Genomic DNA, 26,324 nt, shown 5'->3' on the forward strand with positions numbered 1-26,324 from the left:
ATTGAAATGACAATCAGCGCACGCGGCGCTCTGACATAATTTCACTGAAACTGAAAGTGAAATGAACCGATTGGCTCATTTCACTTTCACTGCCTCAGGGTTAAAGGGGTTATCTCAGCCCCGTGAGCACCAACGCAGGCGGAGAGGTATCACTGGAAAGGGGAGAATCTCCCCTTTCCAATGGTGTACCTTCCTAGTAGATTTCTACTTGGGGATCGCCGCAGGAGGAACGTCCCAAGCAGGGATACACTCACTAGGCCCGGGGAGGAGGGAACGGCCGCTTGGGCAAGGGCTTTTGCACGCCCATTTCTTGGGGCATTTTCAGTATTTCCGCCCCCACCGGAGGACAGATCGGGGGGCCACTGCAGAAAGCTCACTAGAAACCTGGGATTTATTTTGTATGTATATCTCAGGGTGGGGGCTGCCCTACATGGACATTGTAATACCCCCACCCATACCAAATAGCAGAGCAGTCTTTCTGCCCCCTGGGGGGCAGATGGGGGCATTAGTCCCCAACCTGACTCCCAGGGTGGGCAGAAAGCCCACTAGGCAGCAGCAAATTGTTTTAATTATCCATTGCAATGCCCCTCTCCCAAAGAAAAATCAGCACAGTTTTTCTGCCCCCCATCCTCCCCTCAGGGAGCACATGGGGGCAATAGCACCCCCCATCTGACCCCGGCGGGGGCAGAAAACCCACTGGACCCCAGGTATTTTTTTGGGACAATACCCCACCCCCAAAATAAATGGACACAGCCTTTCTGCCCCCTTTCTGCCCCCCTGACGGCAGATGGGGATGAATAATTCCGATCTGCCACCTAGGGTTGGCAGAACGACCATTAGACACCAGAGAGCATTTTAAAAAAAATAGAGAGGTAGAGGCTGGCCACCATCATGGGCATGGTTATGCCCCCCACATTTTACTCTTTTGGTTATTGATTTTACATATGGGTCAAGAGAGCTTAGCTAACTCCCAATATTGTCCCATTTGCAATGGTTAGCAGTTGCACTTTTTGGACTTGGATACTCTGCCACCTGGAAAACCCCACCAGACCCAAACACTTCTGAAAACTAAACATCTGGGTGAGTTCAGGGTGGTGTGCTTCACATGCACCCCACACCATTTTCTTACCCACAATGTCCTGCAAACCTCCAACTTTGCCTGAAATCACACATTTTCCCTACATTTCTGTGAAGGGAACTTCTGTAGTTCACATGAATCCAAACAATTCCTACCACCCAGCATTGCCCCATCTGTACTGATAAAAACTCTGCCCCACTTTTGTGGCTGCCCAACCCAGAGTCAGCCTAAAATGTATGAAAATAAAACTGCCCTTCTGGACTTGCTATAGTTCCCCCTTAATTTCTACATGTTTTTGGCCCTTCCCTGTCACAGGCACCTGGCCCACCTACACAAGTGAGGTACCATTTTAATTGGGAGACCGAGTCGAATGCAGGTTGGTAGGAAATTTGTGGCTTCCCTCAGATTCCAGAATTTTCCATCACAGAAATGTGAGGAAAATGTGTTTTTAGACAATTTGTGCGGTTTGCAAGGGATTCTGGGTAACAGAACCTTGTGAGAGCCACATAAGTCACTCCATCCTGGATTCTCCTGTGTGTCTAGTGTTAAAAAATGTACAGGTTTGCTAGGTTTCCTTAGGTGCCAGCTGACGTAGGTCCCAAAAACCACAGCTACCCACTTTGTATAAAACGGGTCAGTTTTGAGTGGAAAAATTTGATGTATTCATGCTGTGTTTTGGGCCGTTTCGTGTTGCAGGCAGTAGGCCTACCCACACAAGTGAGGTACTATTTTCATCAGAAGACGTAGGAGAATTCTGGGTGGAAGGATGTTTTTGGCTCTGTGCAGATTCCAGAAATTACCATCACAGAAATTTGAAGATAATGGTTATCATTATGACATTGGAGGTGACTGTTAAAATGGTGGTAATACCGCCAACAGGCTGGCGGTAATTACTGCCAAATTATGACCATGGCGGTGATACCTGTCATAGACAGCCAATGTACCACACCAACCGCCAGGGCGTTAACACCACTGACCATGGCGGTAGCCATCAACAGCCAGGCGGAAGACAAGGTATCCCTCACAATACTATGACAAAGCAAACCACCAGTATTTCCGGGGCAGTACCAACGCCATCAAAAGCCTGGCGGAAACATAACACAGAAAACGAAAGACTCACCAAGAAGTACACAGAAGCTGCCTCCACGGAACTGGAACTTCAAGTCTTCCCGATGCTCTTCTATGCCATGGCCCTCCTGGAACACCAACGCCAACGAAGACTGCTGACGTGAGTACAGCCACCTAGCACACAAGGTAGGGAGGGAGGAAAAGGAGAGTGACACACACACACACACAACACACACCATTCACACACACACCATACACAGAACCAGCTGCAGAGTTAAACCAATGTCACAGGACACATGTTAAAATGAAACAAGGACCACAATGATTATCAACAAACACTGTAATTTGATGCCAGCAGCCACCATATTGTCCATTCAGGGCACAGCCCAAGGCCCAACTTGACTCCTGCTACAATCCGGAATCCACTGTTCAGAAGCATCATGTTGGAAATGGGCAGGCACCTCAGGGGGAAGGAGGGAGAGGTGGAGGGCACCTCAGCTGAAGTGGGGAACTTGCCCATTGGCTCTTGTACAACAAACCCTGGAGGGTGGCCTACATGCCCTCTGCTGGAGGTGTGAGCCTCTTGCCTTTCATTGGTGGTTGAGTGGGAACCTTCCCTTTTATTGGTGGTTGAGTAGGCCTCTTCCCTTTCATTGGTGGTTGCGTGGGAACTTTCACTTTCTTTGCTGGTGGAGGGGGATCTTTGGCAATCTTTGGTGGTGGAGAGGGATCCATGTGTCCCCTCTTGTGACAAGTCCCCTTGGCCTTTGACATGTCACTTGTGTCCTTGCATCCAGGACTAGGAGCTGCCTCCACTCTCCCCGTCTTCTGTCCCTTGCTTTTCACCACCCTAGTCCCTCCTTCCTGCGGTGTGATCTCAGTAGGAGTGGCAGGCATCACACTCTGGGGCCACTTTGTGCCAGCAGCTGATGATTTGATGGGAGCAGTGGCAGATTGTTTGGCTGAGGTGCTGTGCTGGGTCTTTGGGACCCTGCTCTTATGGGCAGGATGGGGGGGTGGACGGGGAGTGAAGAGGTCAAGTTGGGCAAGGAAAAGCATTTTAGAGACGTTTGGGTGGGATGTGGAAGTAGGGATGGAAGTGGAGGTTGAGAGAATGGTAGTCAGAGGTGTACATCCACTGGACTTAGGTGCAGGTGCATTGACAGTGTGCATGTGTGAAGTGGATGGCTGTTGGGTGTCTGAGTGTGTGCGTTTGTGTCCCTTAGGAGGGGGGGCAGACAGGGTGGGAGAGGACACAGGGGATTCGTGGATGGATGTTGTAGAGGTGTCTGCATCTGAGGTGTGTGTGCTGCTTGATGTGGTGATGGTGGTGCATGCAGGTGTGAGTGTGGATGTGACTGTGTGGGAGGAGGAGGAAGGGGAGACAGTGGAGGCAGTGTATGTGGTTGTGTGTGCAACTGTCTGTTGTTTGTGTGAGTGCTTGTGGCCTGAAGTGTGCTGCCTGTGTTTGGCTGTGCTACTCGTGTGTGATGTGTTGTGTCTTGTCTGGCTGGTCTGGCTTGTCTGCTTCTGTGCCTCGGATGGGTTGGGGTTGAGGAGACTGGGACTGGGAAGTGGCAGTTGGAGGGGGGATGGTAGGAACAGGGACACTGGCTGCCATCAGAGAGGAGGCCAGAGCCTGAAATGATTTCTGTAGGGCCGACAACCCACCGTGGATGGCCTCCAGATATGCATTGCATTGCTGCATCTGGGATGCCAGCCCCTGGATGACATTCACAATGGTTGCATGCCCTACAGAGATGGATCTCAGGAGATCAATAGCCTCCTCCCTGAGGGCAGCAGGGCTCACTGGGGCAAAGCCTGAGGTGCCTGAGGCGAAGGAGATGCCCACCCTCCTGGGTGAGTGGGCACTGGCAACTCAGTGGGGGGGTACTGGGAGGGTGGTGCTGGTACAGGGGTGGCGGCTGTACGGGTACCTGTAGCTGGGGTGGTTCCAGATGTGTCTGCCACCACCAGGGAGCTTCCATCAGAAGAGGAATCAGAGTCAGTGTGGTCACCTCTTGTCTCCACAATAGTGCTCACCTCGCCCTCCGTCACTCTAGTCCCCTCAGCATTGGTAGACTCTGCCTCCTGGGTCCTGTGCGATGAAGCTCCTTCGGTCGCCAATACCCCAGCTCCTCTACCAGATGATGCCAATGCACACTTGGACAGGATGACAGAAGAAAATAGGAGAAAAAAGAGAAAGGGAGCGCTGAGTCAATTACAACACCAACACCACAGTTGGCATACACATTACCATCACACACAGGTATTAGGATTGAGCACTATGCATCACACTGGCATTCCATTGGTTAGGTGCCACAGCAAGATGAGAGCCAACCACCGCCAAATGCAACCCTCCTGGGACCCACTAAGCCCTGTCTGACATGGAATACAACCTAGCTAGGTTTTTGCTATACACCCATTTACCTTGAGCTGGATCACGCAGCAGTGGCTGGGCTGGCATTAAGGGGCACCCACTAACTGAAACCCACCACAAGGATCCCATACCACCCAACAATAATTGTACTGTACTCACCCACTTGTGGCTGCTGTGCTGCCCTCAAGAGCCAATCCAGCTCTGGGTAGGCCACCACCAGTATGCTGGCCAACAGTGGGGTCAGGTTCTGACAGGCACCCCGCCCTCGTTGGGAGGCCATCCCCAGCTGGGCCTCCTTCGTCTTCCGGCCCCAGCGTCTCAGGTCCTCCCACCTTTTCCTACAGTGGGTGCTCCGCCTGCTATAGACCCCCAGGGTCAGCACATCCTTGGTGATGGCATGCCACCATCCCATCTTCTGATGGGCACTGACCTGCAGAGGTACTACAGACAGGAGGACGCCATTAACTATACAATCCAGCCTGTCACACGTATGGCCCACAAATACCATTTCTATCTCCATTGGCACACACATCACCCGGAGCGCTGCATGTACACTACCACCAGCCGTACCCCACACTCAAATGACATGCTGCTAGCACACACATCTCCATGCAACCTTGTTACATGCATCGTGCCCATGGTGTACTCACCTGTTGGTCTGGAGGCCCATACAGCTGTCCATACAGGTTTAGGACCCCATCCACCAGGCGCTCTAATTCCTCTGAAGTGAAGGCAAGGGCCCTTTCCCCAGTCACACAGGCCATGGCAGGATCCAGACACAGGTCACAGCAGCACACACAGTGGAGGTGTTGAACTGTGGAAAGTCAGGAATTAAGTGAGCTTTTAGACAGTAAATTTCAGTCACGTCTGCGACGGTGTACACCGTCACCGCCGCCGGTGATCCCCATTGGACACTGTACTCCAAAGAGCCCCATTTTAGCCTATGAGGAATAGCATGGTGGTGCAAGACCGCCTTTCGCCATGATGCCCATCGCCGGCGGAGTTACCTCACTTCCACCTGTCCATACTTACAGGACAGGCGGTTGCCATTTTATGGTGGTGGACAACATTCAGAAATTAGAAACCGCATTGCTGTAAATTGCACATACATAGCCATTCACATTGTCCGATTACATACATGCTTTATGTACACTGAGGTGGTGGTTACATTGTTCAATTTGTGATACCCTATTCATCCTTGTGTCCCTTAGATACCTACCACTATGAGAAATAAGAGGAGGAGACAAGACCCCCTGTACAGACCCCTTGTGGACTTGGCTACACTGTAGGACAGGTACATTATACTCACCTATATACTGGACAGGGCCACAATCACAGAGCTGTGTGCACAATTGGAGCCTAATCTGATATCAGCTATCCGTCATCCCCTCGGATCCCCCTCTTGTGCAAGTTCTATCAGTGCTTCATTTCCTGGCAACCGGTTCTTTCCAAGTGACAGTGGGCTTGGCAGCAGGAATGTCACAGCCAATGTTCTCAATCGTGCTGGCAAGGGTTTTATCTGCCTTGGCCAAACACGTGCAGCTTCATCGCTTTCCCCCAAGTTGAAGATTTGGCCATGGTGAGGGCTGGATTCTATGCAATGGGACATATACCAAATATTATTGGGGCGATTGACAGACCACATATTGCGTTCCTCCCCCCCCCCGCACCATGAACAGGTGTTCAGGAATCGGAAGAGTTTCCACTCACTCAATGTGCAAATGATGTGCCTGGTGGACCAGTACATCTCCCACATCACTGCCAAGTATCCTGGGTCGGTGGATGCCACTTTCGTCCTGAGGAATAGCAGCATCCCTAATGTGACGGCACAACTACAGAGGCACAGGGTGTAGCTAACAGGTGAGGCAGATTCCCCACCCAATGTATGTCAGTGTATGCCTTCAGGAGTTATCCCCCGTACCATTGTGTAAGGCTAGTATTTGTCCCGCAATACTTGCAGGTGACTCTGGCTACCCAAACCTATTGTGGCTCCTGACCCCTGTGAGGAATGCCAGGACAGGGGCTGAGAATCGGTATAATGATGCACATGGGTGAATCAGAATATCATAGAACCTACCTTCAGCCTCATGAAGGCCAGGCTCAGATGGCTCTATCTGACAGGTGGATCCCTGTGCTACTCCCCTGAAAAGATTTTCCAGATAGTTGTAGCATGCTGCATGTTGCACAACCTGGCCCTCGGACGACATATGCCTTATCTGCAGGAGAAGGAGATTGGAAATGCCCCTGTGGCAACAGTGGACCCTGAGGACAGTGGGGATGAGGAGGCAGATTATGAGGATGTGGAAAACAGAGCATCAGTTACACGTCAGTACTTCCGATGACACACAGGTGAGAAAGTAGAACTGACCATTCCACTGACTATTTATGTTTTCAGTGTGACTGTAGCAGGATGGCATTCCCTTCCTTTGCATCTCAACTGCCTGTCACCTATGCCTTCTCATTTTGCAGATGTTGGTGTTATAACAACTGTGTACTGATGTGATGACTGCAGACAGCTACAGCTCATTTTTGTATGCTATCACAGAGTACAGGTCATTTGCACAAGATGTAACTTCCCATAATTGCACATTTTCATCACATAAAGCACTATCACTCAAGTTGTGTTCAAGGGTGTTTAATGTAGTGACATTTATAGATGGAATATTGCAATGGAATGGGGTGATGGTGGAGGTAAGTCCAGGGTACTGGTTTGTCTGTTTGTAGCACAGGTCCAGTGTCCAAGGGGCCATAAGAAGGGGAGCAAAGGCAGTTCACAGTGGACAAGGTGGCAGAATGGGACACAAGAGGGGCATTCAGGAGAGTTCTCATTTCATGGCGGTGGTATTGGCAAGTGTGTCTGGCATCTGTCTGGGTCGCAGGGAACGTTTGTGGGGTGATTCCCCTTCTGCAGGGGGGTTGCTGGTGGCCTGTGGGAAGAGGTCCTGTCCATTTGCTGCAGCAGATGTGGTGGGCTGTTCAGTTGACTGGCTAGTGGAAGGGACCCACTGGTTTGCTGTATATTCCCTCATTATGCTGGCCATATCAGCCAGCACCCCTGCTTTGCAGACCATGGTGGTGTTGAGGGCCTGCAAATCTTTCCTGATCTCCTGATGGTGTAACTCTTGTAGCCGCTGGTTCTTCTGCATGATGTCAAGAATCTGGCCCATCTTGTCCTGGGATTGTTGGTAGGCCCCCAAGACATTAGTGAGTGCCTCTGGCTCAGTCGGTTCCCTGAGCCTGTCCTCCCCCTGGCACACAGCTATCCTCCCAGTGGTGCTGTCCCCCTGTGCCTGTGTCCCCGAACGGTGTGCCCACTGACACTGACCCCAAGACCCTGATTGCCTTCCCTGTGATTTGTGCACTGGGGTCCCTGTCGAGGTGGGCATACTGATGATTGATGTGTCCTGGGGACAGAGGTGTGGGGACGTTGGGTGGGTGCTGTGGTGCTGGATACTGAGGGGGGAGCCTCTGTGGTGGACTGGGAGTGGGCTGGGGTGGCTGACTGACCAGTGGTTCCTGATGGGCCAGGAAGTTCATCCAGATCCAGATGTCCAGAGTTACTGTCATCGCTGGGGGCATCTTCTGTTGGGGGACTTGATAGCTGTGGCACCTCCTCGCCTCTGGGATTGGCTGGGGCACCTGCGGGGATGTAAGTGATGTATTATGCATCATGTCTGTGACATAATCTACATCGTAGCTTCCCCTGTATCGTTTCTGTTGCCCTGCCACCTTTGTTTGTGTATGGTGATTGATTGTGGGATTGTTAGTTGCTGTGCATGCATAAGCAGTGGGTGTACATGCAGGGCTGGGAGGGCTGTACATGCAGTGGGCATGGCATGCAGGGCTTGGCATTGGGGTTCGTCATATGTTTAGGTACACTGTGTAGGATGGAGTGGAGTGTTGGGAGTCAGGGTGAGGGGGTGAGATGGCATGCAGGTATGGGGGGTGATAGGTCATAAATTTTGACTCACCAGTGTCCAGTCCTGCGGCAACTCCAGTGAGTCTCTCAGGAACCAGGAATGCCAAGACTTGCTCCTCCCATGCTGTCAGCTGTGGGGGAGGAGGTGGGGGTCCACCGCCAGTTCTCTGGATGGCGAGCTGGTGCCTTGCTGCCATGGAACTTACCTTCCCCGTAGGTCATTCCACCAGTTCCTGATGTCGACCCTTGTTGCACGGCGTTCACCCGGTCCACATTTCTCCGCCATAGCTCCATCTTCCTGGCTATGGATATTTGCTGTACCTGTGCTCCAAGCAGCTATTGCTCTACCCTAGCTATCTCCTCCACCATGACCCGCAACTTCTCATCAGTGAAACGGGGGTGCCTTTGTGGGGACATGGGTGTTGTGTGTGTTGTGCAGTGGGTGTTGAATGATGTGGTGGGGTGTAGGGTGCGTGACGGATGGCTGGGTGTTAGTAATGTGTGCAATTGTGCCTGTGATTAGCGTGTCTGTCTCTTGGCTATTTTTCGGGTTCATAAAGGGTTGTGGGTTATATGGGTGTGTGTTTTATAGTGCTGTGGGTGGGCGGGTGTGGTGTGTGTATTAGTGTCAGGTGTGTTTTTTGGTATTGGCCAATGTTGTGTTGTATTGTTTTTGGGTGGCCATTATGACCACGCCATTGTGTACCGCCAATGGTTTACCACCGTTGAATGTTCACCATGGTGATTCGTGGGTCATAATGTGGAGGGTGTTGTTTTGTTGCCGTGATGGTGTGGGTGTTCGTACTGACTCTTTACCACTTACCTTTGATCTGGCGGATTTGTGTTTGTGGCAGTATTCTGTCAGTTTAGTGTTTGTGTCATATTATAGCAAACATCCGTGATGGTATGTTGGTGGCCATCACTGCAGCGGTAAGCGGGATTTACAGTCAATGTCATAATGAGGGCCAATATGATTTTTTTGTCAAATTTTGAGGTTTGTAAAGGATTCTGGGTAAAACAACCTGGTGAGAGCGACACAAATCACTCCATCCTGGATTCCCCTAGGTGTCTAGTTTCCAAAATTATATAGGTTTGCTAGATTTCCCTAGGTGCCAGCTGAGGTAGGGCCCAAAATCACAGCTATTCACTTTTAAAAATAAAGGTCAGCTTTGCGTGGAAATATTTGATGTATCCATGGAGCATTTTGGGCCATTTCGTGTCACGGAAACTAGGCCTACCCTCACAAATGAGGTACCATTTTCATCAGAAGAAGTAGGGGAATGCTGGGGGGTAAAAGTTTGTGGCTCTGTGCAGATTGCAGAACTTTCCATCACAGAAATGTTAGGAGAATGTGTTTTTAGTCAAGGTTTGAGGTTTGCAAGAGATTGTGGGAAGAAGAATGTGGCAAGAGCACACAAGTCCCCATCCTGGATTCCCCGAGGTGTCTAGTTTTCACATGTACAGATTTGCTAGGTTTCCCTAAGTGCCGACTGAGCTACAGCCAAAAATCCACAGCTAGGTTTATTGCATTTTGGTTTGTTTCCTATTGCGGGCACTAAGCCTATCCATACAAGTGAGGTACCATTTTTACCGGGAGACCTGGGGGAACACAGAGTAGCAGAACAAGTGTTCTTACCGATTGTCTTTCTCTGCATTTGGGACTTCCAAATGTACGACAGTGTGTAAGAAATAAGTCATTTTGAGAAATGCCATCTAATTCACATGCTAGTGTGGGTACCCACAAATTCAGAAATGTGCAAATAACCACTGCTTCTAAACTCCATGTCTTGCGCCCATTTTGAAAATACATAAGTGTCCTTGATACCTATTTTCACTCTTTTTATTTTACCAAATGAATTGCTTTATACTCGGTACAAGATGAAAACCCATTGCAAGGTGTAACTCATTTATTGGCTCTGAGTACCTTGGGTTTTTTGTGCCCTACAAGCCCTATGTATACCCACAACCAGAAGGAGCCAGCAGACTACCGGTGTATTGCTTTAGAAAATCTACCACGGTTGGAAAAAGTTTCAGCACAATTGTAATATTTTTTTCAACTGTTACTATCTGTAGGAAGGCGTTGATGGATCTACACAAATAACCCCTAGTTGGATTTAGAATTTTGTCCGCTTTTCAGAAATGTATAGCTTTCTGGGATCCAATTTTGGTTTCACACCCATTTCTGTCACTAACTGGAAGGAGGTTGAAAGCACAAAAAATAGAAAAATGGGGTAGGTCCCAGTTAAATACCAAAACTGTGTTGAAAAATGTGTTTTTTTATTCTAGTCTTCCTGTTCCTGAAAGCTGGAAGAGGGTGATTTTAGCACCGCAAACCCTTTGTTGATGCCATTTGCAGGCAAAAAACAGATGCTTTCTTCTGCAGCACTTTTTACCCATTTTTAACCCAAAAACCCCAAACTTAGCTGTACTTTCGCTAATTTCTTGGTCTCCTCCAGAGGAATCCGCAAACCCTGGGTACCGTTAGAATCCCAAGGATGTTAGAAAAAAAGAACACAAATTTGGCATGGATAGATTACGTGGACAAAAAGTTATGGGGGCCTGTTGAAAATGGGGTCTCTAGATGGTAGTGGTTTGCACCGTCCAAGTAGAGACTCTCAACCTAGTCAGGATAAGGGAACCACAGAGTTAAGATAACCCCTCCTCACCCCCTTGGTAGCTTGGCTCAAGCAGTCTGGCTTATCTCATGGGCAATGTGTAAAGTATTTGTATGCACACACACTGTAGTGAAAATACCCCAAAAGTACTCCACACCAGTTTAGAAAATGAGCCAATATGTACTGATTAAAAAAAGACCAAAACAACAAATATCCAACGTACACAAGCAAAGCTATCCCTTGTAAACAATTAAATGTAATTGTAGGTCCTTGAAATCCATGAAGCGCTTGACTGAGGCAAAGTACCTGAGATGTGTGAAAAATAAAGATGACGTGGGCTGCAGGGGAGGTGATGCGTCAAAAGAGCTGGAAATGCATCAGCTCCTTACTGTTGTGAGAGAGGTGATGTGTTGGTTCCTTACTGCCACAGGGAAGGTGGTGAGTTGTTTGCAGCATGAAGCGTAGTTTCCTTACTGCAGTGTTGATGAAGAAAATGGCGCCCAGGGAAGATGCGTCAGTGATGCGTCGAAAGTCAAGCCACCATGCGTTGATCTCACAGTGATGAAGCAGGTCCTGCACGGAGTCAGGGCAGTGCATCACAGACCTTGATGATGTGGTGCTCGAGACTCCCCCAAAGCCGGGGACTGTGTTGAAAACTGTGGTAGGTGCGTCAAGTGGGGACCACGTTCCAGTGCAGGCATCGTCCATGCATGGATTCTTTACAGCAATGCGTAGGTTTGGAATGATGCAGTAAGCTGATATGTGGATTTTCTTCTTGTAGCACCAAAAACCTCCTTCAAGGGCCCAGAACTGGTACCGGCACCACTTGACAGGACAGAGCTCTCAGCAGATGAAGTCTTTGATGTCCCTGAGACGTCTTAACAGGAGGCAAGCTCCACTCAAGCCCTTGGAAAACCTTTGAAAGCAGGATGTAGAAAGCGCAGAAAGCAGCAGGCCAGCACAACAAAACAACAGGCAGAGTGGCAGGCCCTTCTACAGCATCCAGCTGTTCTTCCTGGTAGAATGTCCTCAGTCCAGACATGTACTAACTTTGTGGGATCATAGATCCAGTAAGTACACCAATTTCTGTCTTAGAAGTAGGCAAACTTCACAGAGAAGTCTTTGTAGTAAGCAAAACCCTGCCTTTCGTGCCCTGGCCCCAAACACATTCCAGGGGGTTGGAGCCTGCTTTGTGTAAGGACATACATAGCCCTGTTCAGGTGCAAGTGTCAACTCCTCCAACCACTCTAGCCCAGGAAGACCCATCAGGATATGCAGGGCACACCTCAGATCCCTTTGTGTGACTATCTACAGTGAATCTACAAACTGCCCAACTGTCATCCTGACACAGACGTGTATTCCACAGGCAGGCAGAGGCACAGAATGGTTATGGAAGAAAATGCCCACTTTCTAAGAGTAGCATTTTCAAACTTACAGTTTAAAAACCAACTTCACAAAAACATGTATTTTCAAACTGTATGTTCAGAGACCTCAAACTCCATCTCTCTATCTGCTACCAATGGGGAACTACACTTGAAAGATATTTCACTGCAATCCCCATGTCACCCTGTAGGAGAGATAGGCCTTGCAATAATGAAAAACAAAATTATCAGTATTTGACTATCACGACATGTAAAACACACCAATCCATGTCCTACCATTGAAATACACTGAACCCTGCCCAACGGGGCTGCCTTGGGCCTACTTAGGGGTGACTTACATGTAGTAAAAGGGAAGGTTTGGGCCTGGCAAGTGGGTGCATTTGCCTGGTCGAAATTTCAGTATAGAACTGCCTACACAGGCACTACCATGGCAGGCCTGGACCATGTTTGCAGGGCTTCCCAAGTGGATGGCACAATAAGGGCTGCAGGCCCACTAGCAGCATTTGATTTACAGGCACTGGACACATCTGGTGCACTGTACTAGGGACTTAAATGCAAATCAAATAAGCCAATCATGGAAAAACCAATCACCAATACATTTTAGACAGAGAGCATATGCACTTTAGCACTGGTTAGCAGAAGTAAAGTGCCCAGAGTCCTAAAGCCAACAAAAGCAGGTCAGGAAAAATAGGAGGAAGAAGGTAAAAAGTTTGGGGATAATCTGGCAAAAAGGGCCTGGTCGAACAGGGCCTAAGAGCGAACTACCCAAAATAGCCAAAAAAAGGCTTAGCTCAGGAGGGGTGAAAGTCTTAGCAGTGAAAGGGTTAAGAGAGTCATCCCGTTTGACTTCTTTCCTATTATAATCATGCACGCATTATACTGTACCAGATGATCTTCTTGGAAGGTGATTGCATGCCTGTCTCTGCTTATTGACTGCAGGTAATGATCACTTTGGGAATTGATACAATTATTTAAAAAATCAAAGATACATTTTCCCACTGCCACATTTCCTTTAACGCTGGTACACATGCAATGGGATACCAAAATCTTCTTCTCTGTTGGTCTGGCTCATTATAAATTACATTTGAATTAAAGTCACTTATGTGAATTATGAGGGTGGAAAAACATGTGGAAACTAGTGTTTCCAATTGCTGCAATATGGAATGTACTTTTGCGTGGTTACAAATGAAAGAGGGAGATAGATATTTACTATCAGAGTTTTTCTGCATAAAGCAGTATCAGTACTGAAGGAGCACCCAAATATAAGTAGTAAGTCTGTTGAAGTTGAAATGTATATCCCACTGCAACTCAAGGACTTTAGTGAGTGGTTCTAAGGAGTTTGGTATTTTGGAATGGTGTAATAGATGTTAGGAATTACGATAAGATGGGAGAAATCATGGTGTAAGTGATAAATGCCCCATATGAATATCAACTTCATTGCAACATTAGACTGAGTCCATAACTAAGCTAATGGGACCAACATCGCTATTTATTGCGATCAGCAGAATGTCAACAGCAATGACCACCAGCTTCTCTGAGTCAAATGTATTTTGTATACTAGATTCAACATTTAACCGTAGGGAGTTTTGCATCAGTGAACTACTCGCGGTCTTAAGCAATTAGGTATATTTCGGTTTTGGAGTACGATTTACCACAATGTGCAACTAAGAAATGAAAGGAAAATCACAATATGCTAGAAATTTCTGTATGATACTACTTTGAATATTTTCAGGCTTGCTATGTTATATTATACTTATTTATATAGTGCACCTACACTGAAGTTCCATTTCAACTGATAACTGGGAACACATAAATCACAGTGACCCAATGGCTCACCCAGCAGGTTTTCAACATCTTCTTAAGATGAAGGAGTCAGGAGAAATTGTTCATATCAGGAAAAAGGGCTGAGAATTCCATGATTTGGCTGGTATCACTGAGATGGAGCGTTTCCCAAAGAAAAGGGTTTTGACTCTTGGGACCACCAGAAAAAAACTATGTGGCAGGTCGCAGTTTTCACACAGGTTTTTGCCACTGGAATCTAAGAGAAATCTTGTCGGACAAGATGTATGTTAGAAGGCTTCTCATTTAATGTACACTAAAAGACATTATTTATCAGTGATATTTTTGAGTCAAGGGAACTAATTCGTCATTGCTTTTAAGTATAAGATTGATTTGAATGTATGGTTAAAATAATATTTTGTCTTTTAATTTGATAACCCATAACCTGCTTTTTTACTCGTTAAAATCTTAAATTCAAAACATAATTATTGGATGACACACATTGCTTTTCTGCTCTGTTTATTTGCTCTTCCAAATGAGAAAATTTGAAATGAAATTTCTTATTCTCATGAGCCATATTAAATTTACGGCATGGCTTTAAATACTCTCCAATTAAAAATTCAAGAGGTTTCATCCAACTTATTGAATGAAAAATAATCATTAATAAATGCCAGCATTTTGGATTTAATATTTTCATTCAATACACCATCTACATCGATTCTCTATCTTTAAGAAAAAGGAAGATGCTCATAATACTTTACTGTTTTTTGAGTGTTAAAAAAAAAACAACACACCAAAATAACAAAGTAAAAATCACAAATGCAACAAATTGTCACGATCTGAATGCTGATTACTGTTGTTATCTGTCAATCTCGAGGCACCACCTGGTCACTTGCTGGCTCTGGACTGACCAAGGTAAGGGCGACCCTTTCCAGTAGCCCTGCTGCTGACGATAGAGTAACACCAGGCATAGAAATCCGACAGGGTGTGTTGATAGGAATGGCGCTCACAACTCTTCCACCCCAATATTTGTAATTATGAAATGAGGACCCACCCTACTCCCCCACAAATTTCCAAACAGAAAAAAACGATACACAATCCAAGGCACTCATGTTAAATAATTATGATCAATGTCCGTATCTCTATATTCAGTAGGTCCACTTGTTTTTATTAGATGTGTTCTTTAATTCCAACAGCCCGTCCAGCCAACATGTGTTTCTTCATGCGAACAATATTAGCTCTGACTTCATCAAGGCTTATTAAAGTTTCTAAGACTCATTGTTACCATAATTATCACCACATCCTCATGGTCATCCAATATAAAGTTGTGTCCTTATGCATAGTAATTCCAAGCACTCCTCAGACATGTTTCATTGTTACATCTCGTACCGTAATCAGTGTCTCATTGAAGTATCAAATTGGTCAGTGTTCTGAAAGGCGTGTACGCGTGCAGAGTAACACCAGGCAGACCGTGACCTCCAGAAGAAGTTCCACAGGGAAAAAACTATTCCTGGGAAAAACCTCAGAAGCAAGGAACTCCTGAAAAAGAGGCAAGAAAAAAGAGGAGTGTAATTTGAACTGGAAACAGCAAAAACTACAGACAAGATAAAAACAGAAGTCCAAAAAATCACCAGATACAGGAGCGAGGAGCACCACCAGAATGGAAGTGTTTGCAACGCTAGGAACAGAAAACCAACTGTGCTTATATACTGGCAAACAGGAAGTGACACGCAGGACGTTTTGCAGACACCATCTTGAATTGGGAAAAGCCACATTAGAGTGAATGGAAAAATAGCTATGGTGTAAAAGAGGAAGCAAATCATGCAGGGAAGGAAACACAAACTCCTGGGAAGAATAAAAGATGGCTAAGAGGGAAACCACAAAGAAAGAGAAAACAAGAAAAAAGGCAGAAAAAATAGGTAACAGAGATTACAAGGACAAAAGGGGGGCGCAGCGCAAAGCAGCGCCCAAAGAAAATTGTACCAGTTGCGCTGTGGACCGCAAAATAGGCAGCGGGCCGAAACATGGCTCAAAACGCGCCCCGTGGCAGAAACGGCCATCCAGGACACGGACCACCGATCTGACTGTGGTCCGCAAGCGGGGCGCCGCAGGTCTTCGCGGCATCACACAAATTGCCATCAACACGTAAACTAAGGACCACACTGGCTTCTAGAACACATAAGGGGAACTCAATGACTGTGAGTTCATAATCAAACATCCCATAAGTTCGGAATGGCGAGACATGAGGTCTAGGGATTAATAATACAATACATACAGCCTCATTGTACAAATATCGCCTGTAAAAGGAAGAAGGCATTGTCAAACATAAGACTCATGAGAGCTATAAACATTATCTCTGATAGCTGATAAATCATGAAACTACAGCAGATGAGAGTGAGACAGCACAGTAAGGAAAGTGGGTGATTTAGCACCACATCCATGTGGCACATATATTGCGTGCTGTAAAAACACTCCAAATTTTTTGAAGCAACCCCTGCTTTAAGATTCTACACAATCCTCAATCGATCCTGGAAGAGGTTGCCAGGATAACAAAGTCTTCCCTAAACCTCTGCTTTTCATATCCCCTTGTAATCAAAGCAGGATTAAAATCCCAGACAAACTACAGACTTCATTTGATGTTTCCTTTATGTTATGGTAAGCAGTGCCCAGATTGTCCCACTATGTCACGTACAACTTGCCAACATATGTTGAGCTTTCCTGAAATCAGTGGCTCCGGACAGGAGTAATTATCTTAAAAGATCGTAGATTATTAGAAACAATCTTGTTCAAGCAACATAAATTAGTTCTCCTGGTTGGAGAACAACAAGCCAGTATCCAAACAGTGGTTCCTCTAATTTCATTTTCCAATTTCTGTGAGAATGACACAGGATAAGACTAATGATTGGTTTGACAATGAAATACATAGTGAAGTACACAGTCTAAGGAAACAATATGGACACGGCTCAGATAGCATACTCTTAAACTATTAAACTCAACATCTAAATCATGATTAAACATAAGAACCAGCATAGAGGTGGAAACGAGTCAATATGTTAAATGTAGTTTGCTCCAGTAACAAGAAATTGTTTCTGAGGTTTGCAATGGAAAGCACAACTGCCTCTAACAAAAGCTGCATTTTAAAGCTGGATTGCAAATCGTATTTTTTTTATATGACTTCCCAAGGGCGACCTGGTTGTCATTGTAGACGTTGCTCCACCAAGTTTATCTGGGGATTTGCCTATCACCTGCCAGTTGATCTGGTCACAGAATGAATCTATAAAATGCGACCCTCTATTACCAAGAGACCCGATCGTCTATCATTAAATATACTATTTTTTCAAACTTTTTTATTGATTTGTCAAAATAAAATGTACGAGAAGTATAAGCAATCTTGTTTTGAGTCATCAAAAATGGAGAAAAGAAAGAAAGAGAAAAGAGAAAAAACTGAATAAGAGTTTAAACGCTTTTATCGTCGTGTGAGATCTACGAAGGGAGGTTACATACCATTCTCCGACTCACATCATGACTGTCAATCACATTCTAGTTTTTCATTGTACATTTCTTTTTTTTAAACCTTTATTTTTGCATCTATTGTATTAAAAAATAAACACAACATACAGTGCATTTCAACAAGTGAGGTTGCCATATTACGCATCTGAGCTAATCGATATTGAGGACCTTCACAGAGTAAAAAATATCACATGTACCAAATCCGTGAGGGAACATATCCATTAATACACTGAAGAAGGGTCCAGGATTGTGGGTCCCTGGTTGTGCACTGCTGTGTAAGACGTTCTATAACAGGGGTGAGATATCAGCACTTCGGAGGAGCGCTTTCTTTGTGGCAGATCTTAAGAAAAGCGACCTCTGCTCCCAGGTACTACTAATGACTTTTGTGTTATGGCCACCTGCTAAACTATTTGATAAAATCATTGCCACAAATTCGAACTGCCAATTGTTCAATTAGGATTCTGCAAGTCTTTTCTGTTGTAAAAGGCAGAATGCGTCTATAGTTATGAGCATCGAAAACATTAAGAAAAGATCATCTGCATTTCACTGGGCGTTCATTGATTTCTCAAAGGCATTTGATCTCACAGACCACAACTTGTTATGAAAGAAATGTAATACATTTAGGATTTCCAAATGGAATAATTGCCACCTTGGTGAAATTTCATATGCACACTTGGGTATAGCTACTTAACACCCCAGCAGATGAGCCTGCTCCCAAACGTTTCAATTACAATGGAGTGAGCCAGAGTGTTTCTTAGCACCAACAGTGTTTAATGTATATGTAAGCACTTTAAACACAGCTCGCACTAGATGTCATTGTTTAGTTTCATTTCTAGAAGGAATGAAAATGAATCATTTACATTAAGCTAATGATCTCCTGATGTGGGATGTGACTGTCAGAGGACTTTAGTGTATTTAAGACACATTAGCCACCTACGCACATATATCTTTGCAGATCAATGTTAGTAAATTAAAAACTAGGATCTTTGGAAATGCAATGTTTAGAGGCCAGTGGTTCTTAGATAGACTAACATTAGAAACCACAGACAAATATAAGTACCTATACAGGGAGTGCAGAATTATTAGGCAAATGAGTATTTTGACCACATCATCCTCTTTATGCATGTTGTCTGACTCCAAGCTGTATAGGCTCGAAAGCCTACTACCAATTAAGCATATTAGGTGATGTGCATCTCTGTAATGAGAAGGGGTGTGGTCTAATGACATCAACACCCTATATCAGGTGTGCATAATTATTAGGCAACTTCCTTTCCTTTGGCAAAATGGGTCAAAAGAAGGACTTGACAGGCTCAGAAAAGTCAAAAATAGTGAGATATCTTGCAGAGGGATGCAGCACTCTTAAAATTGCAAAGCTTCTGAAGCGTGATCATCGAACAATCAAGCGTTTCATTCAAAATAGTCAACAGGGTCGCAAGAAGCGTGTGGAAAAACCAAGGCGCAAAATAACTGCCCATGAACAGAGAAAAGTCAAGCGTGCAGCTGCCACAATGCCACTTGCCACCAGGTTGGCCATATTTCAGAGCTGCAACATCACTGGAGTGCCCAAAAGCACAAGGTGTGCAATACTCAGAGACATGGCCAAGGTAAGAAAGGCTGAAAGACGACCACCACTGAACAAGACACACAAGCTGAAACGTCAAGACTGGGCCAAGAAATATCTCAAGACTGATTTTTCTAAGGTTTTATGGACTGATGAAATGAGAGTGAGTCTTGATGGGCCAGATGGATGGGCCCGTGGCTGGATTGGTAAAGGGCAGAGAGCTCCAGTCCGACTCAGACGCCAGCAAGGTGGAGGTGGAGTACTGGTTTGGGCTGGTATCATCAAAGATGAGCTTGTGGGGCCTTTTCGGGTTGAGGATGGAGTCAAGCTCAACTCCCAGTCCTACTGCCAGTTCCAGGAAGACACCTTCTTCAAGCAGTGGTACAGGAAGAAGTCTGCATCCTTCAAGAAAAACATGATTTTCATGCAGGACAATGCTCCATCACACGCGTCCAAGTACTCCACAGCGTGGCTGGCAAGAAAGGGTATAAAAGAAGGAAATCTAATGACATGGCCTCCTTGTTCACCTGATCTGAACCCCATTGAGAACCTGTGGTCCATCATCAAATGTGAGATTTACAAGGAGGGAAAACAGTACACCTCTCTGAACAGTGTCTGGGAGGCTGTGGTTGCTGCTGCACGCAATGTTGATGGTGAACAGATCAAAACACTGACAGAATCCATGGATGGCAGGCTTTTGAGTGTCCTTGCAAAGAAAGGTGGCTATATTGGTCACTGATTTGTTTTTGTTTTGTTTTTGAATGTCAGAAATGTATATTTGTGAATGTTGAGATGTTATATTGGTTTCACTGGTAATAATAAATAATTGAAATGGGTATATATTTTTTTTTGTTAAGTTGCCTAATAATTATGCACAGTGATAGTCACCTGCACACACAGATATCCCCCTAACATAGCTAAAACTAAAAACAAACTAAAAACTACTTCCAAAAATATTCAGCTTTGATATTAATGAGTTTTTTGGGTTCATTGAGAACATGGTTGTTGTTCAATAATAAAATTAATCCTCAAAAATACAACTTGCCTAATAATTCTGCACTCCCTGTATATATGAATTTATTGAGAACTAAGGACCTCATTTAGTGTTTGGAAGATAGGATTCTCCATCACAAATATGACCCAGCTCCTCTTAATAACCTCACTAGTAAAAAGATGCCTAAAAAGGTATTGTGGACAGCTAGCTGTCAAAAAGCTTTTGATGAGCTCAAACAGGCCATGTTCTCCTCACCTGTCCTAAAAAGCCCTTGCTACTCCAAAACGTTCTTAGTCCAGACTGATGCTTCTGAATTGGGGGTTGGGCAGTGCTATCACAGCTTAATACTTAGGGCCAGGATCAACCTGTTGCTTTTATCAGCAGGAGGTTGACCCGTAGAGAAAAGCGTTGGTCTGCCATAGAGAGGGAGGCCTTTGCTGTGGTCTGGGCACTGAAAAAGTTGAGACCATACCTGTTTGGTACTCACTTTATTGTTCAGACAGACCACAAACCTCTACTTTGGCTAAAACAAATGAAAGGTGAAAACCCTAAATTGTTGAGTTGGTCCATATCCCTACAGGGAATGGACTATACAGTGGAGCATAGACCTGGGAGTACCCACTCCAATGCAGATGGACTCTCCAGATATTTCCACTTAGACAATGAAGACTCATCTGGGCAAGGTTAGCCTTATTGTCCCTCGTTTGGGGGGGGGGGGGTTGTGTAGGAAAGTACCATCTTTCCTGGCATGTTACCTCCATTTTTACTTGTATGTATGTTTGTTTTTGCTTGTGTCACTGGGATCCTGCTAGCCAGGACCCCAGTGCTCATAAAGTATGCCCTGTATGTGTTCCCTGTGCGTGCCTAACTGTATCACTGAGGCTCTGCTAACCAGAACCTCAGTGTTTATGCTCTCTCTGCTTTTAAAATAGTCACTGCAGGCTAGTGACTAATTTTACCAATTCTGATTGGCACACTGGAACACCCTTATAATTCCCTAGTATATGGTACCTAGTTACCCAGGGTATTGGCGTTCCAGGAGATCCCTATGGGCTGCAGCATTTCTTTTGCCACCCATAGGGAGCTCAGACAATTCTTACACAGGACTGCCACTGCAGCCTGAGTGAAATAACGTCCACATTATTTCACAGCCATTTTACACTGCACTTAAGTAACCTATAAGTCACCTATGTGTCTATCTCTCACTTAGGGAAGGTTAGGTGCAAAGTTACTTAGTGTGAGGGCACCCTGGCACTAGCCAAGGTGCCCCCACATTGTTCAGGGCAATTCCCCCGGACTTTGTGAGTGCGAGGACACCATTACACGCGTGCACTACATATAGGTCAAAACCTATATGTAGCGTCACAATGGTAACTCCAAACATGGCCATGTAACATGTCTAGGATCATGGATTCTGGTATTGGGGGGACAATTCCATGCATCTGCATGCTCCTGCATTGAGCCCGGGTACTGCCAAACTAACTTTCCAGGGTTTTCTCTGCAGCTACTGCTACTGGTCAACCCTCAGACAGGCTTCTGCCCCCCTGGGGCCTGGGCAGCCCAGTCCCAGGAAGGCAGAACAAAGGATTTCCTCTGAGAGAGGGTGTTAAACCCTCTCCCTTTGGAAATAGGTGTAAAGGGCCTGAGAGGAGAAGCCTCTCCTGGCCTCTGGAAATGCTTTGAAGGGCACAGATGGTGCCCTCCTTGCATAAGCCAGTCTACACCGGTTCAGGGATCCCCCCAGCCCTCCTCTGGCGCGAAACTGGACAAAGGAAAGGGGAGTGACCACTCCCCTGACCAGAACCTCCCAAGGGGAGGTGCCCAGAGCTCCTCCAGTGTGTCCCAGACCTCTGCCATCTTGGATGCAGAGGTGTGAGGGCACAATGGACACCTCTGAGTGGCCAGTGCCAGCAGGTGACGTCAGAGACCCCTCCTGATAGGTGCTTACCTTTCTCTGTAGCCAAACCTCCTCTGAGGGCTATTTAGGGTCTCTCCTGTGGGTATCTCATCAGATAACGAATACAAGAGCTCACCAGAGTTCCTCTGCAATTCACTCTTCGACTTCTGCCAAGGATCGAGTGCTGACTGCTCCAGGACGCCTGCAAAACCGCAACAAAGTAGCAAGAAGACTACCTGCAACATTGTAGCGCCTCATCCTGCCGGCTTTCTCAACTGTTTCCTGGTGGTGCATGCTCTGAGGACTGTCTGCCTTCACCCTGCACTGGAAGCCAAGAAGAAATCTCCTGTGGGTCAACTGAATCTTCCCTCTGCTAATGCAGGCACCAAACTTCTGCATCACCGGTTCTCTGGGTCCCCTCTCATGTTGACAAGCGTGGTCCCTGGAACACAGGAGCTGGATCCAAGTGTCCCCGACAGTCCAGTGGCCCTTCTTTCCAAATTTGGTGGAGGTAAGTCCTTGCCTCTCCATGCCAGGCAGGAATCCTGTGTACTGCGTGAACTGCAGCTGCTAGGGCTTCTGTGCACTTCTGCAAGACTTCCTTTGTGCACAGCCTAGCGCAGGTCCCCAGCACTCCGTCCTGCATTGTCCAACTCGCTGAGTTGGACTCCGACTTCGTGGGACCCCCTTTTGTTGAGCTGAGTCGACCGTCGGGCTCAGATCTTCTGAATGGCTGTTCAGGTGCTTCTGCGGGTGCTGCCTGCTTCTGTGTGGGCTCTCTGTATTGCTGAGCGCCCCTTCTGTCTCCTCCTCCAAGGGGCGACCTCCTGGTCCTTCTTGGGCCCTGGCAGCACCCAAAACCTTCAACCGTGCAGCTAGCAAGGCTTGTTGGCGGTCTTTCTGCGTGGAAACAACTCTGCATCCTCCATCACGCCGTGGGACATCTTCTGGCCAAAAGAGAAGTTCCTGACACCTTCCGTTGTTGTAGAATCTTTGGCTTCTTCCACCCTGAGGCAGCCCTTTTTCTCCTTCATCCGGGGTTTAGTGGGCTCCTGTCCCCCCTGGACACTTGCATGACTCTTGGACTTGGTCCCCTTCCTTTACAGGTCCCCAGGTCCAGGAATATGTCTTCAAGGTTTTGCAGTCAGTTGTTGTATCTGCAGAATACCCTATCTCGACTTTACTGTCTTTCTGGGGTAGTAGGGTAATTTTACTCCTACTTTTCAGGGTCTTGGGGTGGGGTATCTTGGACACCCTTAGTGTTTTCTCACACTCCAGCGACCCTCTACACACTACACTAGGCCTGGGGTCCATTTGTGGTTCGCATTCCACTTTTGGAGTATATGGTTTGTGTTGCCCCTAGGCCTATTGTCTCCTACTGCATTATATAGGGGGTCATTCCGACCCCGGCGGTCCTTGACCGCCGGGGCCGGGGTCGGCGGGAGCACCGCCAACAGGCTGGCGGTGCTCCTGAGGGCATTCTGACCGCGGCGGTATGGCCGCAGTCAGAACCGGAAAACCGTCGGTGTCCCGCCGGTTTTCCGCTGCCCTGAGGAATCCCCCATGGCGGCGCAGCTTGCCGCGCCGCCATGGGGGATTCCGACCCCCTCACCGCCATCCTGTTCCTGGCGGTTTCGACCGCCAGGAACAGGATGGCGGTGAGGGGTGTCGTGGGGCCCCTGGGGGCCCCTGCAGTGCCCATGCCAATGGCATGGGCACTGCAGGGGCCCCCGTAAGAGGGCCCCACTTTGAATTTCAGTGTCTGCTTAGCAGACACTGAAATTCGCGACGGGTGCTACTGCACCCGTCGCACACCTTCCACTCCGCCGGCTCCATTCGGAGCCGGCTTCCTCGTGGAAGGGTGTTTCCTACTGGGCTGGCGGGCGGCCTTTTGGCGGTCGCCCGCCAGCCCAGTGGGAAACCCAGAATGACCGCCGCAGTCTTTTGACCGCGGGACGGTCTTCTGGCGGTCCCAGCCATGCCGGCGGCTACCGCCGCCGGCCGGGGTCAAAATGACCCCTATAGTGTTCTACAGTGTTTGCACTACTTTTCTAACTTTTTACTTACCTGATTTTGGTTTGTGTGTATATTTTGTGTATATTACTTACCTCCTAAGGGAGTATATCCTCTGAGATACTTTTGGCATATTGTCACTAAAATAAAGTACCTTTATTGTTAGTAACTCTGAGTATTGTGTTTCTTCTGATATAGTTATAAGTGGTATAGTAGGAGCTTTGCATGTCTCCTAGTTCAGCCTAAGCTGCTCTGTTATAACTACGTCTATCAGCCTAAACTGCTAGAACACTTCTAATCTACTAATAAGGGATAACTGGACCTGGCACAAGGTGTAAGTACCACAAAGTACCCACTATAAGCCAGGCCAGCCTCCTACACAAGGTGACAGCAATTTTAACATATGGTCACCTTTCTGGTTCCCTCTACATATACATCAATTGGTCTCCTGGAAAGATCTATATTAAAAAAAAAATTACACTTCTGAGAAATACTCCATGATACCTCCTGTTGTTAGGAATTGGGCCCGCATTGCATCTGAGTAATTTCTCTGTGGACCCTTAGTATGGATATTGTTAAAAAGAAGCACAGATCCCAAACATAGTCCGTAAAAAAAATTAAGAACTTTTTACAGCTAAAGACAGCCCTTCATAAGATTACAAATTTTCTGTCAATACTAGTCGGAAGTATGTATCTTAAACATTTTATTTCATTATCCATCTAAATTACCAGATTTAAAACACTATCTAGAGATATTACCAAACTCTGATGTAATACTGTTCTCTGGGCTTTAAATAGGAAAACAATTTATAATAGATATTTAGATTTATATAGGGTTGTGCATAATTTGAGACATTATGTATCTCATGTGTATTAGGTTCAGCCATCTCACAATTTCAGAAGGACATGCTCTAGAATAAACACATTTGTACATTATGTAAAACAAACTGAATCAGCTAAACATTTATCATGTTACTGTCACAAGGTAACCTACTTTAGGATCGCTTTTAATTTATTATTCCTACTAATGTAAATTTAGTTCATAACATTATTATTATTTTTTACTTGAAAGAGATTACATTACTGGCAAGCTCAATGAGATACAATATTGCAATTGCTTCGGATTGTGCAAATCATTTAAATGTCTTGTATAAACCATTAATAAACACAATACTGGAAATGCATTAAGGACTCAGCCATGGCTTGGTTTGCAGTGAGAGTTCCCTAGTGTGTTGGTAAAATACTCTTAATCATGGTCTGAACAGATTACTCAACTGCTGTGAGTTTAGTGGACATGGACTCAAACCTGACATTTACAGTTTTAATCACAGATCTAATTGAATTCATTTTTTATGGAAGCCCTCTAATGATGCCACCAAAGGTACCACTCTCTACTAAAAAAGACTGGCTATCTCTTCATGAGCGGTGTCTCTTGGAGTGCCCACTTTGCATTCGCCTTGTGATTAGGAACTAACCTAATCATCCGGCGCTGGAGTTTTCACTGTTCTTGATGCTGAAGTCTAGTCTGTTGATGAGACTCTTATTTTGTTTGCCTAAGTGTTTCCTGTATAAATGATTAGGCACTGCAGTTCTGTGTTTCAGTTCATGAAACAGCAGCCCTTGTATTGCTTTGCTGTGCCAACACTCTGGAGCTGTCAGCGCTGAGCAGGCTCGTCTGCTGTCCTTTGAGATCATAGGAAGAAAATGCTGTCTCTCCAATGGCAATTGCTGTCTTCTAGCAGAGTACTGTAGTTGCACCCACCATTCCAGTGCAGTTCACCATCAGTATTTGTCTGTCCTCACTCTTCATGCTCAGTAGTACTGTGGTGCCTTACTACTACACAGTTCCTCTTATTAAAGTTGAATGACATCAGCCTCCATCTTTACTTGTTGCAACATAGGAAGAAGAGCTCCGCAGATCAACGATCATCGTGTAGCGCAACACCATCATATACCCATCATGCTCAACATTATAATTGGCACTTCTGCAGGCACAACAATGTTGTGCCGATCAAGTGAACATTCTCTGAGCAGTGATTTTAGTCCATAAGATGGCAAGAATGTAAAGCATGAGAAGAGACAACTCACCCAGTGCTTGCGCAGCTTCCTCCCTCATAATCGTGAATTT

The 26,324-nt window shown here is 46.2% G+C and overlaps 1 protein-coding gene and 1 long non-coding RNA gene across 2 annotated transcripts in view; one reads left to right on the top strand and one right to left on the bottom strand.

Annotated features, from left to right (window-relative positions):
* Positions 1 to 26,324, top strand: part of ANKUB1 (ankyrin repeat and ubiquitin domain containing 1) — a 162,427-nt gene that overhangs the window by 77,730 nt on the left and 58,373 nt on the right. The window lies entirely within an intron of this gene.
* Positions 15,039 to 26,324, bottom strand: part of LOC138265555 (uncharacterized) — a 34,871-nt gene continuing 23,585 nt past the window's right edge. The window contains exon 4 of the long non-coding RNA XR_011199383.1: positions 15,039 to 15,760. This is a non-coding gene — a long non-coding RNA (uncharacterized lncRNA). The remainder of the gene's footprint in view (positions 15,761 to 26,324) is intronic.

This window comes from Pleurodeles waltl, chromosome 11 (genome assembly GCF_031143425.1).
Source record: "Pleurodeles waltl isolate 20211129_DDA chromosome 11, aPleWal1.hap1.20221129, whole genome shotgun sequence".
NCBI lineage: Eukaryota > Metazoa > Chordata > Amphibia > Caudata > Salamandridae > Pleurodeles > Pleurodeles waltl.